The following is a 15,127-nucleotide window of genomic DNA, read 5'->3' on the forward strand; positions in this document are numbered from 1 at the left end:
GTAAAACCCTCTCTCTATACTTATCGATGTTTGGCACATTTTAGCTGCTTGATATTTCTGATTGATTACAAAACATTTAGAACGTCGTCACGGAAGTAAACAAGGGAGGAGTCAAACTTTCACATACTCTTAATATCCAATTATATATATTAATAATATATCCATCATATTAATATAATTATTACACACACACACACACACACGCAAATATATATATATAAACACATATATATATATATATATATATATATACATATATATATATATATATATATATATATATATATATATATATATAAACACATATATACATATATATATAAACACATATATATGTATATATATATATACACACACACATATATAAATATATACATACATATACATATATATACAGTATATATATATATGTATGTATATACATATATATATGTATATATATATATGTACATATGTATATATTTATATGTACAGTATATATACTGTATATATATGTATATACATATATATATATGTATATATATATATATATATGTACATATGTATATATATATATATATGTACAGTATATATACTGTATATATATGTATATACATATATATGTATATGTATATATATATATATATATATATATATATATATATATATATATATATATATATATATATATATATATATATATATATATATATATATATATATATATATATATATATATATATATATATATATATATATATATATATATATATATATGTGTGTGTGTGTGTATATATATTAAAGCCCAGAACTAGATGCAAATATACAACCAAAACTACACATGACATTTGACATTTTATAGATATATGCGTAAACTATAAATGCGATGTTTGTAAATATTATCATTCATTTTGGTTATTGTAGACTCACAGCAGTAAACTAATAGCAACTGGACTGTTTGGTTGTCTTAGAAGATCGTTGTTTTGCGCCACAAAAGAGCTTAACAGGCTCTAGGCAGGCAACTGTGTAGAAAATCTGCTATTTTTGTTCCTATGCTTTGAACCCTGCAGCCTATAGAACGGTGCTGCTAATTAATAGATGTATTCTTCTTGGAAACAAATAAGGTATGAAAATAAACAAATCTACAACATCTCTCTGTGTAAAAATACTTATTTCACAAGGTTTAGAATCTGTGGCTTATAGGCCGGTTCGGCTAATATAACCCACTAATATAACATTTAGTAGGTGTGGTATATATACTGTTGCTCTCTATAGTCAGGAAAATATGGTATTTAATCCTTTAAACAACTAACAAGACAAAGAGTCGTACTGCTAGAAAGCGCACGTGAAGCCTACGGCAAAAGCTTGAATGTCTTAGCATAGCATAACAAGGCAAGCATGAAAAGCCAAAAGTAGCATAAAGCTAACAAGAAACGTAAACAGTAGTACAAGGCTAGCAACAATCCCGTGCTGACCGGCATAAAAAGGTATTGGCCGCAAGTGCAAGTCCCAATCACCAAACAGAGACAAGTGTGTACAATCAGCGCTCCTAGCAACGAGAGGTAAACAAGAGAAAACAGAAATAGCCCTAAACACAGGAGAAGTACAACAAAAACGGAACAAGACATGACCTGCTGTGACAGGTCATGACAGAAACAATTCTTGTAGAGTATAAATACTTTGGCTCCGATACTATCCTCTTAGTCTAGAGCTGTCCTATCTTCTCGAGCAAGAACTGATCGGATGAGAGGCAAAACATCTTCTAAGACAACCGACGGATCAAATGCCCGGAGAACTTACAGAACTGTGTGGCGGCTGTTGGCGTGACCCCGTGATGCAGAGACAGGAGGCGACGTGCAGGTAAAAGGTGATTTAATCAGCGGGGAGGACCAGCCTGGACCGAGGACGTCGACCCCGGGTGTACAAGAACGTGCAGTAAGGCAGAGATACAAAGCATGACGGACAACCAGTGTGTCTGCTGATTGTCAATCAGGAAGGGGAGTGTAGTTCAGCTCTCCAAACAGGAAGTGGAGGGAGCATAAGAACATAAATCAAAAAAAAAAAAACAGGAATATGAAAACATAGAATCCCATGACATATATTGCATCCAAAAGTTGGAAAACTGCAAAGTCTTCAATACGAAGGGATCATGTTTCATCCAGAATTGACGCAACCCCTCAATTACCCGCAGCTCCTTAGTTGCAGCAGCACTCATGCGGCCCCCAGACCACAGCGCTAAAAGCAGCACGCAAGACACAATTATTTTGGTATTCATTTGTCTTATTCACATAATCACAGCTGTGTAAATATACATTTTTAAGTGACAGTAACTCTATACTGCTATTTAAGCTGTACACTGACTACTCTAGAGCAGTGGTCCCCAACCTTTTTGTACTTGCGGACCGGTCAACGCTTGAAAATTTTTCCCACGGACCGGGAGGGTGTTATGGGGTTGTTGTTTTTTTTTTGTCATAAAGAAATACAATCATGTGTGCTTACGGAGAGGTATCCCTGCAGACTGTATTGATATATATTGATATATAATGTATATATTGTGATTTTTATGTTGATTTAATTTTTTTTTTTTTTTAAATAATAATAATTTTTTTTTGATTTTTTTTTTTGGTACAGGTCTGTGGACCGATTGGTACCGGGCCGCGGCCGCACAAGAAATTAAAAAAATAAAAAAAATAAAAATAAATATATATATATATATATATATATATATATATATATATATATATATATATATATATATATATATATATATATATATATATATATATATATATATATATATATATATATATATATATATATATATATATATATATATATATATATATATTTATTTTTTATTTTTATTTATTTCTTGAAAAAAAACAACAACAAAAAAAACATTTTTTTTTTTTAATTTCTAGTGCGGCCGCGGCCCGGTACCAATTGGTCCACGGACCGGTACCGATGGTTGGGGAGCACTGCTCTAGAGTACACCCAGATTCCATTTTATTTTGGAGGATATGCCGTACCCAAAAATGGCTGCCATGGTGCTATCAGAACAACTCCATACTTCCACAAGCAGTCACAGGAGAAGTTCTAATCACATACACACATGTTTTGGAAACGATTGGCCGGTTATGCAGCAAATAATATTTTTCCGACAGGTCTGAAGGATCTGGGAACTATTCTCGCAGAATGTCCAAGACCGAGTCGACATTTGCCAAAGTTTTGTCTTTCAGCGTTTTCGTTCATACTTGTCTTCCAACAATGTGTTGTGTTGAATCTGGCCGGGATTACAGCACTGATTAAAATGCGGCTAATGTGACAGACTCTATCAATGGGGCACATTTAAAACCCTACGACTGTCGACTTAGATAACGTGTGCAATACACTTTGACCATTTTAACACAATTGTTGAAATAAATAGACAAGAATGACATGTGCAGTATGTCTGACCAACCCATTTTACTCTTCAATGTAAATATTACTACGGGTGTCCTGATCCAATAGTGATATCAGTCCGATATCAGATAATATAACAAGTATCGGATTATATATCGGCTTGCACCTAAAATGTCCAATAAAATGTCCTACTTGAGACAGCCAGTTAACATCAAAATGTCCATCAATTAGCACACAATTTCTCCTATTTGAGTCAAGTCATTCACAAAAGGTAAACATGGTCGGCTATAGGCTTCTACGGGCTGGCAGCTACACAACAGCGAAGCACACAATAGCACACAAGCTAGACGTACGTAATAATCAATTGAACATTGCAGTGTAAAACCGCATATTTCCAAATATAAACAAGTATCAAATAATTATATTTATATTACTTACACATACAAAGTCTGTAAGTAATATACATTAGAAAGCATCCAGTAACAAGCGTGTCCGCATTATTCAACTTACTGCGTCATGAGCTTAACTTAATAAATTCACCCAAAAAAACTATTACCACTCCACTTTAACTTAAACTTAATGTCGATACAAAATGGTTGATAATAAATAGGTTAGTGAAGGAGTGTCAAACTCTTTTTCATTGGGGGCCACATCGTAGTTATGGCTGCCCTCAAAAGGCCACATGTAACAGCGAATGATATATGAATTTGATTATTATATATATTTTTCAAGTACACTGGAAAAAACTAATCTGTAGATTTTATAGTAAATGGCAACTCGGTTACCAGAATTTTACTGTAAAATATACAGTGTTTTTACAACGGATTATAGTAAATGGGAAAACAGTACCACTTTTTTTACGGTATACTCCTGCCAGAATTTTACTGTGAAATCGGCGGCCTTTTTTACAACATACTACTGTGAATGGAAAAACAGAACCACTGTTTATTTTTTTTAATTCTGGCAACTGAACAGACAGTTTTTACTGAAAAAAATCCCGTGGTACCGTTTTTTTTTTTTTCCATTTACAGTAATACACCGTAAAAACAACAACCGTGAATTTTACGGTAAAAAAACCTGGCAGCTCAGTCGCCAACATTTTACAGTAAAAAAAAAAAAAGAGTGGTGAAATTGTTTTCAATTTACAGCATTATGCTGTTAAAGACATTGTAAACTTTACAGCAAAATATACTGTCATTTTTACGGTGTACAATTGGATGGATAACTTGCTCTTTCATTTTAACTGCGGCTCATTTGTTCAAAGTCCTTTGAAGGTGTTTGTTAAAGGCCTACTGAAATTAATTTTTTTTATTTAAACGGGGATAGCAGATCCATTCTATATGTCATACTTGATCATTTCGCGATATTGCCATCTTTTTGCTGAAATGATTTAGTAGAGAACAACGACAATAAAGTTTGCAACTTTTGGTCGCTGATAAAAAAAGCCTTGCCTGTACCGGAAGTAGCGTGACGTCGCAGGTTGAAAGGCTCCTCACATTTCCCCATTGTTTACACCAGCAGCGAGAGCGATTCGGACCGAGAAGGCGACGATTACCCCATTAATTTGAGCCAGGATGAAAGATTCGTGGATGAGGAACGTCAGAGTGAAGGACTAGAGTGCAGTGCAGGACGCATCTTTTTTCGCTCTGACCGTAACTTAGGTACAAGCTGGCTCATTGGATTCCACACTCTCTCCTTTTGCTATTGTGGATCACGGATTTGTATTTTAAACTACCTCAGATACTATATCCTCTTGAAAATGAGAGTCGAGAACGCGAAATGCACATTCACAGTGACTTTTATCTCCACGACAATACATCGGCGAAGGACTTTAGCTACGGAGCTAACGTGATAGCATCGGGCTTAACTGCAGATAGAAACAAAAGAAATAAACCCCTGACTGGAAGGATAGACAGAAAATCAACAATACTATTAAACCATGGACCTGTAAATACACGGTTAATGCTTTCCAGCCTGGCGAAGCTTAACAATGCTGTTGCTAACGACGCCATTGAAGCTAACTTAGCAACGGGACCTCACAGAGCTATGCTAAAAACATTAGCTATCCACCTACGCCAGCCAGCCCTCATCTGCTCATCAACACCCGTGCTCACCTGCGTTCCAGCGATCGACGGAGCGACGAAGGACTTCACCCGATCATCAATGCGGTCTGCGGCTAGCGTCGGATAGCGCGTCTGCTATCCAACTCAAAGTCCTCCTGGTTGTGTTGCTGCAGCCAGCCGCTAATACACCGATCCCACCTACAACTTTCGTCTTTGCAGTCTTCATTGTTCATTAAACAAATTGCAAAAGATTCACCAACACAGATGTCCAGAATACTGTGGAATTTTGCGATGAAAACCAAGCTTTTTGTATTGGATGCAATGTGTCCGAATACTTCAGTTTCAACGATTGACGTCACGCGCATACGTCATCATATATAGACGTTTTCAACCGGAAGTTTCGCTGGAAATTTAAAATTGCACTTTATAAGTTAACCCGGCCGTATTGGCATGTGTTGCAATATTAAGATTTCATCATTGATATATAAACTATCAGACTGCGTGGTCGGTAGTAGTGGGTTTCAGTAGGCCTTTAAAGTAGGACTAGTTTTTAACTAATATGGCCGACTTCCGGTTTATTTTCAAATATGGATTCTTAGACTTTGCGTCCTCTCATGATCGACGTGTCCATCGATTTTCATGATGATACGCGAATCTGGTACCAGGGTGTAATTTTTTTCTCATTTTTAGGGGGCTCTACTGAGTCAAGTTTCAAATTTCATGTTCAGGCCCCAAAAAATATCAATATCAATTCCTGATGCGCCTGCAAAAATAGGTGAGTTTCCATGCATGGTAAGGGCCTCATATTGGTAGGTTGTGAGTTCAAACCCCGGCCGAGTTATACCAAAGACTATAAAAATGGGACCCATTAAACTCCCTGCTTGGCACTCAGCATCAAGGGTTGGAATTGGGGGTTAAATCACCAAAATGATTCCCGGCCACCGCTGCTGCTCACTGCTCCCCTCACCTCCCAGGGGGTGAACAAGGGGATGGGTCAAATGCAGAGGACACATTTCACCACACATAGTGTGTGTGTGACAATCATTGGTACTTTAACTGAACTTAATATATGCGATCGAAGTGGGAGGATAATAATAAACAAAGCAATTGTATTACCGTATTTTCCGGACCATAGGGCACACCGGATTATAAGGCGCACTGCCGATGAGCGGGTTTAGTCAGGTTTTTTCCTTGTGGTCTACATAACATGTAATGGTGGTTCTTTGGTCAAAATGTTGCATAGATTATGTTTTACACATCATCTTCAAGCCGCTTTCTGACAGTCTCTTCAGGATGCTTCTAGACCTCCACCCCAGATCCCACCTCACTCCTACCCACTTCTCCAAAGTGGGCTGGCTCAAGGTGGAGGTCAGGGTTAAACAACTTGCACTGAGCCTAGTCTATAAAATGCACTACACCTCCCTGATACCGAAGTACATGTCAAACTACTTCCTTAACGTAAATGACCGCCATAACCACAACACCAGGGGGAGCTCCACTAACCACGTTAAACCCAGATTCCGAACTAACAAAGGTCTTAACTCATTCTCTTTCTATGCCACATCAATGTGGAATGCGCTCCCAACAGGTATAAAAGAAAGGGCATCTCTATCCTCCTTCAAAACCGCAATAAAAGTTCACCTCCAGGCAGCTACAACCCTTAACTACTACCCTCCCCGGATTGCTAATAATCAAATGCTAATAATCAAATGTAAACAATCAAATGCAGATACTTTTTCCTATGCCTTCTGATCTCTCTTTCTCTCTCTCTCTCTCTATGTCCACTACTTGCTGTCCATATCCTACCCCCCCCCCCCTCCACACCTCTGATTGTAAATAATGTAAATAATTAAATGTGATTATCTTGTGTGATGACTGTATTATGATGATAGTATATATCTGATAGTATATATCTGTATCATGAATCAATTTAAGTGGACCCCGACTTAAACAAGTTGAAAAACGTATTCGGGTGTTACCATTTAGTGGTCAATTGTACGGAATATGTACTTCACTGTGCAACCTACTAATAAAAGTCTCAATCAATCAATCAAGCCTCGTATGGAATAACGTGATTGGGCAGGCACGCTGTTTATATCGTGGGAAAGCGGACGTGGAAAAAGGCTGAATAAAAGTCTCAATCAATCAATCAATGCGCTGTTTTGTGGGCGCTCTTATTTACGTGGCTCACCTTCGGCAGCGTCTTCTCCCCGCCATCTTTGTTGTAGCGGTGTAGCGTGCAAGAACGGGAGTGGAAGAAGTGTCAAAAGATGGAGCTAACTGTTTTAATGACATTCAGACTTTACTTAAATAAACAACGGAGCAGCATCTCCTCATCCGTCGCTCACTAGTACAACAACAAGTGAAAAACCGTCCGACCGGAACTCTCTATCAACTAAATTTCCGTGGGGGAATAATGTAAACCCGCTACACTGGTAGTTTTTAGCGCTTCCAAAACGATCACATAAGTTAGAACTTTACGCTACTTCATATTAAAAATGGTAACAGCAGAAGGTGAATGTCCCATAACAAGAAGATAGAGAAAAAGAAGAAGCTAATCGACTACGGTATCGGCACGGACTACAGTGGCAGACGTGCGCAAATTTTCAGGACTTATGCAGATCTCAAATACACATCAGCAGGTACCAGAAGGTAAGAAAAGTTGGTTTTGCATAATATTGTGAAACAAAACGCCAGATGATATGTCTGCTAATGGGTGCCATTTCGCGGTCCTTATACACACACCATAGTAATACTTGTATCTCTGACTACGGTAGCTGTAATGGGCCGACAATCCATCAAGCGATGCGGCTTCAAAGCCATACTAAAACATTTTGACAGATTTTTGAGTGCCGTGTGTAATGGTCTTTATTTTCAAAGGATCATTTAAAGTTTTGGTGTTGTTTACTGGCGTCATATTGCAGTCTACACATATCTCTTATGTGTGACTACCATCTACTGGTCACACTTATCATTACACCATGTACCAAATAAAATTGCTTCGAGGTCGGTAAGCACAACCAGAATTATTCCGTACATTAGGCGCACCGGATTATAAGGCGCACTGTCGATTTTTGAGAAAATGAAAGGATTTTAAGTGTGCCTTATAGTCCAAAAAATACGGTAATAATAATAATAATAACAATAACAAAAATAGATGTGTTTTTCATTGTTGTCTGTTTGAGTAATTTCTCTCTTTTTTTTAATTCTACACAAGAAAATAGATAAATTATGTATGATTTGTGCTGATATTGTATCGGCTCAATATCGGTAACCCTTAGATATTACATCACCGCATTGAATACAACTTATTGAAACCATGACAGAGAAGGTGTCTCTTTCAGATCATTCCTAGTTCTGTGTCCGGTCTTTCGAGGCCCAGATGTTTCAAAGTTTCAAAGAGTAGACGAGTCTTTTCTCCTTGTGCAAGAACAGGTGATCAGCTCAGGCTTGCACAACCCTTAATTCCCCAGGATTCTTCGAATTCCTCCATTACACCATTGCAGATGGTGAAATATTCAAATCTTCTGTGGCATTAAAGGAATTACTGCACAAACTGAGCTTTCTTTTGCTCTCAAAGACCATTTATGGTTGCTGCTTTTGTACCAAATCATGACAGCAGTCACCTGTTGCCAACATCTGTTTCAGGTCTAATTAATTGACGACATCACTGTCCCTATGCTGCAGAATCCTAATTTTAATACAAGGCGACTTTCCTTTTTTTATTCCAACTTTTCAGGGTACTGTCATATTATTTAATGCAGGGGTGGCCAAACTATAAGTCTAGTGCGACGCGCCGACATACTCAGTATGGCCCACAAAACGTCAGGAGTTAAGGAATCTTGCCCGCAGGGAGATTACATTCATTTTAAAAGATTACTTTTAATACTAAATTGACAATACTCGTAAATCAGGTCAATGACCATTTAATCATACGCTGAATAAAATCCTGCGAAGCATTTACTTATGTGACCCAATGCAAACAAGCTTCCCTAGTCATATTGGAAAACAAATCTAACCAAGACAAAATGTCAACAAACATGGTCACACATAACACAACCTGCTCACTGAACTTTGCGGATATTATAAGAAAAATGTCCATGCACCACAAAAAAAATTACATTTATACCCATTTAGCATGATGGGAAAAATGCAAAACACTCGCCACACTTATCCATGTGTGGCGCATTTTAGCTGCTTGATATATCTGATTGATTACAAAACTTTAAGGAGATCGTCACGGAAGTAAACAAGGTAGGAGTCAATCTTTCACATTCTCTTAATATCCAATTATATTAATTATGAATCATATATCCATTATAATAATATAATATATACACATATACATGTATAGGCTATATAATATATACACATATACAGTATACATATACACACATACAGTATACATATATGCAACTAACGATTAATTTGATAATCGATTAATCTGTCGATTATTACTTCGATTAATAATCGGATAAAAGAGACAAACTACATTTCTATCCTTTCCAGTATTTTATTGAAAAAAACCAGCATACTGGCACCATACTTATTTTGATTATTGTTTCTCAGCTGTTTGTACATGTTGCAGTTTATAAATAAAGGTTTATTAAAATAAATAAATAAATAAATTAAAAATAAATAAATTGCCTCTGCGCATGCACATAGCATAGATCCAAGAATCGATGATTAAATTAATCGCCAACTATTTTTATAATTGATTTTAATCGATTTAATCGATTAGTTGTTGCATCCCTAAAAAAATAAATAAATATATATATATATATATATATATATATATATATATATATATATATATATATATATATATATATATATATATATATATATATATATATATATATATATATATATATATATATATATATATATATATATATATATATATATATATATATATATATATATATATATTCACATATTGGATAACCATGATTTAATGGATCAGTTCTCAGTAGGAGAGCATTAATGAACATTAATGAATCAATAATGGAGCAATCAAGGAAAATCCTGCATTTGTATCTTTTTGGATCTGCAACAAAACATACCATCAAAATGTCATGTAAATTCTACGTTTTGCTTAAGCCTCCTCAAAAGCCAACAGCAATGCAAACAAAACCTTATTGTCTCCAAAATAACTTGGTTTCCCATGGAAATAGTGAGAAAGCTTGGGATACAAACAGGGAACAAAATATTCAAGCTCAATTCCCCTGATAGAATTCACCCAAATGCATCCATCATATCTTGAAAATACTTTTTCTAAAAATGTCAACTTTTTAGTGGTGTGACGACAGCCCGTGCACTTTGGTTGCCATTTGTTTGGAAATTTAAAGCTGACCTCAGTAGTGCCTGTTAGGAAAAACTGCAGCAGTCTGTGGATACCTTTTTGTGTGTTATTAGATGTGAGGTGAAGTCTGAATAGCTTCCAGTCAACGTCACATCGGTGGAAGAAGACCTGGCGGAAGAAGGCTGCTCCCACTTTATTATTTTTCGTCTGGAACATTCCTTCATTTACACCTACGGTTGTGCAATAATGTAACGTTCAATGAGTGCAGTGCAACACTGGGACAAGGCGGATTAATTGCGTTCTAAATTAGGCTGACAAAGTTATTGTGTTAACACATGTGATTAATCATTTTAAAAAAAACATTGCATTAATCATGTATTCACACAATTGATCTTCACCGCACATGCTCATTTACCTCAACCATGGGTGTTTAACCGAAATGTGGCGGGGGGGTCGACATACGGTCAGTGATAAGGTCCAACTGGTGTGCTTGTTGGAACATTTCTCCATCAAATACACTCGGACGGGACTGCAGATACAACATTTTAAGCAATTAATAGACATTTGAAAATGGTTGTATGTGACAATCTAACGCTAAAAGTTCATTTTGTGTCAAAATATTGGTGTATTTTTAAAATTCTAATTCTAATTCAATGAATATCACCCACTTCTTATTTTCAGTACTGTCCTTTACACTCGTTAGCATGGTTGAAAAAACAAAGTTACGTCAATCTCTAGCTATCAGCTAATGCTAGCAGATAAGTAAGACGTTTTGATTAGATCTTATGTGGTTCACTGTAATACCACTGTAATAGTCGCTACCCAAATTTTTGCAACCTAAAACATAACAATAGGCCGAGAGACAAATGCCGGCAGGCCCAAGACATTGATACAATGTTGATTATACATTCAAGTCTTTAGAACTGACTTTGATACAACGCAGCAAAATAGTTGTACCTGTATTTGTAAATTGAGTCAACGTTGATGTCTAAAGTTGTATTCAGGTTGTTGGTTGGGAAATGACCAAATTTCAATGGTCAAATCAACGTCACAACCTGACATTGAAAAAACGTTGTCAAAAAGCTTGTTTGTCATAACGGGGGGGGTCGCAGCTTGCTGCGAAGTTTGTTCTCCCGGGATGCAAACTGACTTTTCCGGACGGACAAGGCGTGAAGGTAGGAACATGATTTAATCTTGACTCTCAAATAGGTACAAACAAAAATGCGCACAAGGCGAAGGCACAACTTAGCGCAGGAAACAAAAGCTAACACTTAGCATAAACTATGGACAGGGCAAAAACTCGCTAACTGTGGCATGAACAAACAAAACTTACTTGGCAAGGCATGAAGCAAACAATCGCATGACCCAAGCAATGACAGGCAAAGACAGGCTTAAATACCGGTCTCTTGATTAGAGACAAGTGTGTCCCGAACGCAAGAGGCAGGTGAAAATCATAAGTCGTCATGGAAACTACAACAAACAAGGGTGCACAAAAACAGGAACTATTGGAGTCTTAAAACTAACAGAAAATAACAAAAACATGATCCAGACCACAGATCATGACAATGTTGTTTCAACGTTGTATTTGTGTTGTAGAATATTGGCTGGGAAATGACCAAAATTCAATGGTCAAATCAACGTCAGAACCCAACATTGATTAAACGTCATCCAAAAAGCATGTTGTTTTAACGTTAGGTCTGAGCTGCTCAACGTCAGGACCCAACTCAACATGTTCTCTAGTGCCTGCTGGCCTGGTATCCCAAAGAACTGGTAAACGGGGGCACTCTTATCCCGAGGTGTCACTGTATACCCTAGTATAGTACGATACAGTGTAGATCCCCTAATATCAAGTACAGTATACTCTCACTGACCTTCATTTGCATGAAATTGCGTACTTGCTGGCCAGTTGGACTTTTTAATGTGATGTAAATCTCAGTGTTCTCTATCTTCTGTCAACAAATCTAAACACCCAATGAAAACATGCTCTATTGCGTCATTTTTGGCTGCGCCACTACACGCAGTTTTTTGGTTTTTTTGTATGGGGAGCTCTCAACACTGTCAAGAACAAAGATGATCGTCATTACTTTGTTGAAGTGCAGACAACCTTGGAGAATGTACGTTATGTTTTAAACTAGGGCTGTAACGGATTCTTTCCTACATACTTGTAGCACTGCTTGGCGTGATTCCGACTTCCCACCTTTTATACACAGTTGCTAAAATGACATGTTGTTAGCTCAAAAGGGTTCATGATGTCTTCTTATTGAATATACTTCTCAGTTTCTTCTAGTCAGACTAGACTTCGATATGATAGAAGTAGGCCTCGGCAATAAATCGATTTTATTGGTAGATTTGAGATTTTAAAAATCTATGTTTTTTCCCCCCAGGAGCTTCTGTAGCCTCCTCCCACCCCCTTATTTCCTTAGTGGAAATTCACACACTTAGCAAAACATGCTGACGCGAACAAGAGTAATAGGTTTGTTCCAAAGAAAAGAAAAGTGTTGTTGTTGGTTTTGTTTTGCGGCAACATGCGTGGAACAAATGACTGCACGCTGCAAAGTTTATCTAAAAAACACAGCAGCACAACAAATAGTGTAGTCCCGATACCAATATTTTGGTACCGGTACCGTTGCTTTTCTGTACTTTTGTAAATAAAGGGGACATAAAAAACTTGCATTATTGGCTTTATTTTAACAAAAAATCTTAGGGTACATTAGACATATGTTTCTTATTGCAAGTTTGTCCTTAAATAAAATAGTGAACATACAAGACAACTTGTCTTTTAGTATTAAGTAAACAAACAAAGGCTCCTAATTTAGCTGCTGACGTATGCAGTAATATATCGTGTCATTTTCCATTCTATTATTTTATCAAAATTATTAAGGACAAGTGGTAAAAAATTAATTATTAATTTACTTGTTCATTTACTGTTAATATCTGGTTATTTTCTGTTTTAACATGTTCTATCTACACTTCTGTTAAAATGTAATAATGACTTATTCTTCTGTTATTTGGATGCTTTACATTAGTTTTGGATGATACCACAAATTTGGGTATCAATCCGATACCCAAATTTTACCTAATTTTTAGAGGCAGTATAGTACCGGATATGAGTCATTATGTGTGACAATCATTGGTACTTTAACTTTAAATTTAATTAGTTTCGCGGTACTACACTAATACCGGTATACCGTACAACCCTACAATTGTCTGCATTTTAATTTTGCTTTTATTTTCTTTCATTTCACTTTGTTGTCTGTGAAGCACTTTGAGTCTGCCTTGTGTATGAAAAGCGCTATACAAATAAAGTTGCCTTGCCTTGCCTTGCCTTGCCTACAACAAATTCATTTCAGCATTTGAAACCAAAGCAGCCAGCCGAGTGGGGGGAATGCAACTTTTTACGAGGACAACAAGAACATAACAACAAACACACAAACTCACGCTAAAAAGCAGCTTACTGTGGTGGAATCATTTACACAAGGTATCATGTATGATGAACAGTGGAAAACGATCACAAAAGATGTGGTGCCCAAACAGTGAAAAAGTCTGCATTTATCCACCCATTAAAACTGTAAAGATCGCTCTATGCAACAAAAGTATTTTATTCAAGACAGAGGTTTTGCCTCCCATAGGATGCTCTATATTGAATAACTTTAATTGATTAGGACAATGCATATTGGTCAATTACAGTAAATACAGTATGCCAGAATTATGTAACATTTCATCTGTTTAGTTTTGGGTTTTTTAACTGATTCATACAAAGTCTAATTTACATTTGCTATAAAAATAACCAACTTTATAAAAATTTAATTTTGATAAGAGTAAGAGGGTTATTTTTTTACATTGACTTTTCATACACTGATTTTTTACATAGAATTTTAAAACACAGATTTTCTGCCCTGATTTGTATATACATTGAATACAATACAATTATTTTTTTATACACTAAATTCTTTTACATTGAATTTTTAAAACACATAATTTTTTTTACAGATTTTTTTACACTGAATTTTTATACACTGATTTTTTTTACATCGAATTTTAAAACACTGATTTTTTTTTTTACACTGTTTTGTTTTTACACTGAATGTTTATACACTTAATTTGTATATACAAGCTTTCTTCACATTGAATTTAAAAACATTTCTTACAATGATTTTTTACACTGAAATTCAAAACACCAATTTTCTGCCCTGATTTGTGTATACATTGAATATTTATGCACTGTATTTTTATACACAAAATTCTTTTACATGGAATTTTAAAACATTAAATTTTTTTTGCACAAATTTTTTTTACACAGAATTTTCATACACAAGCATTTTAAACTATCAGTTTTTCATCAACTAAAAGTGAAACTTGTTATGAATTATCTCTGTTG

General features: G+C 35.9%; 1 protein-coding gene across 1 annotated transcript in view; it reads right to left on the reverse strand.

The window, feature by feature from the left end:
- Window positions 1-15,127, reverse strand: part of LOC133663943 (elastin-like) — a 216,348-nt gene that overhangs the window by 184,509 nt on the left and 16,712 nt on the right. The gene's annotated exons all lie outside the window — the stretch shown is intronic.

Source organism: Entelurus aequoreus, linkage group LG13 (genome assembly GCF_033978785.1).
Source record: "Entelurus aequoreus isolate RoL-2023_Sb linkage group LG13, RoL_Eaeq_v1.1, whole genome shotgun sequence".
NCBI lineage: Eukaryota > Metazoa > Chordata > Actinopteri > Syngnathiformes > Syngnathidae > Entelurus > Entelurus aequoreus.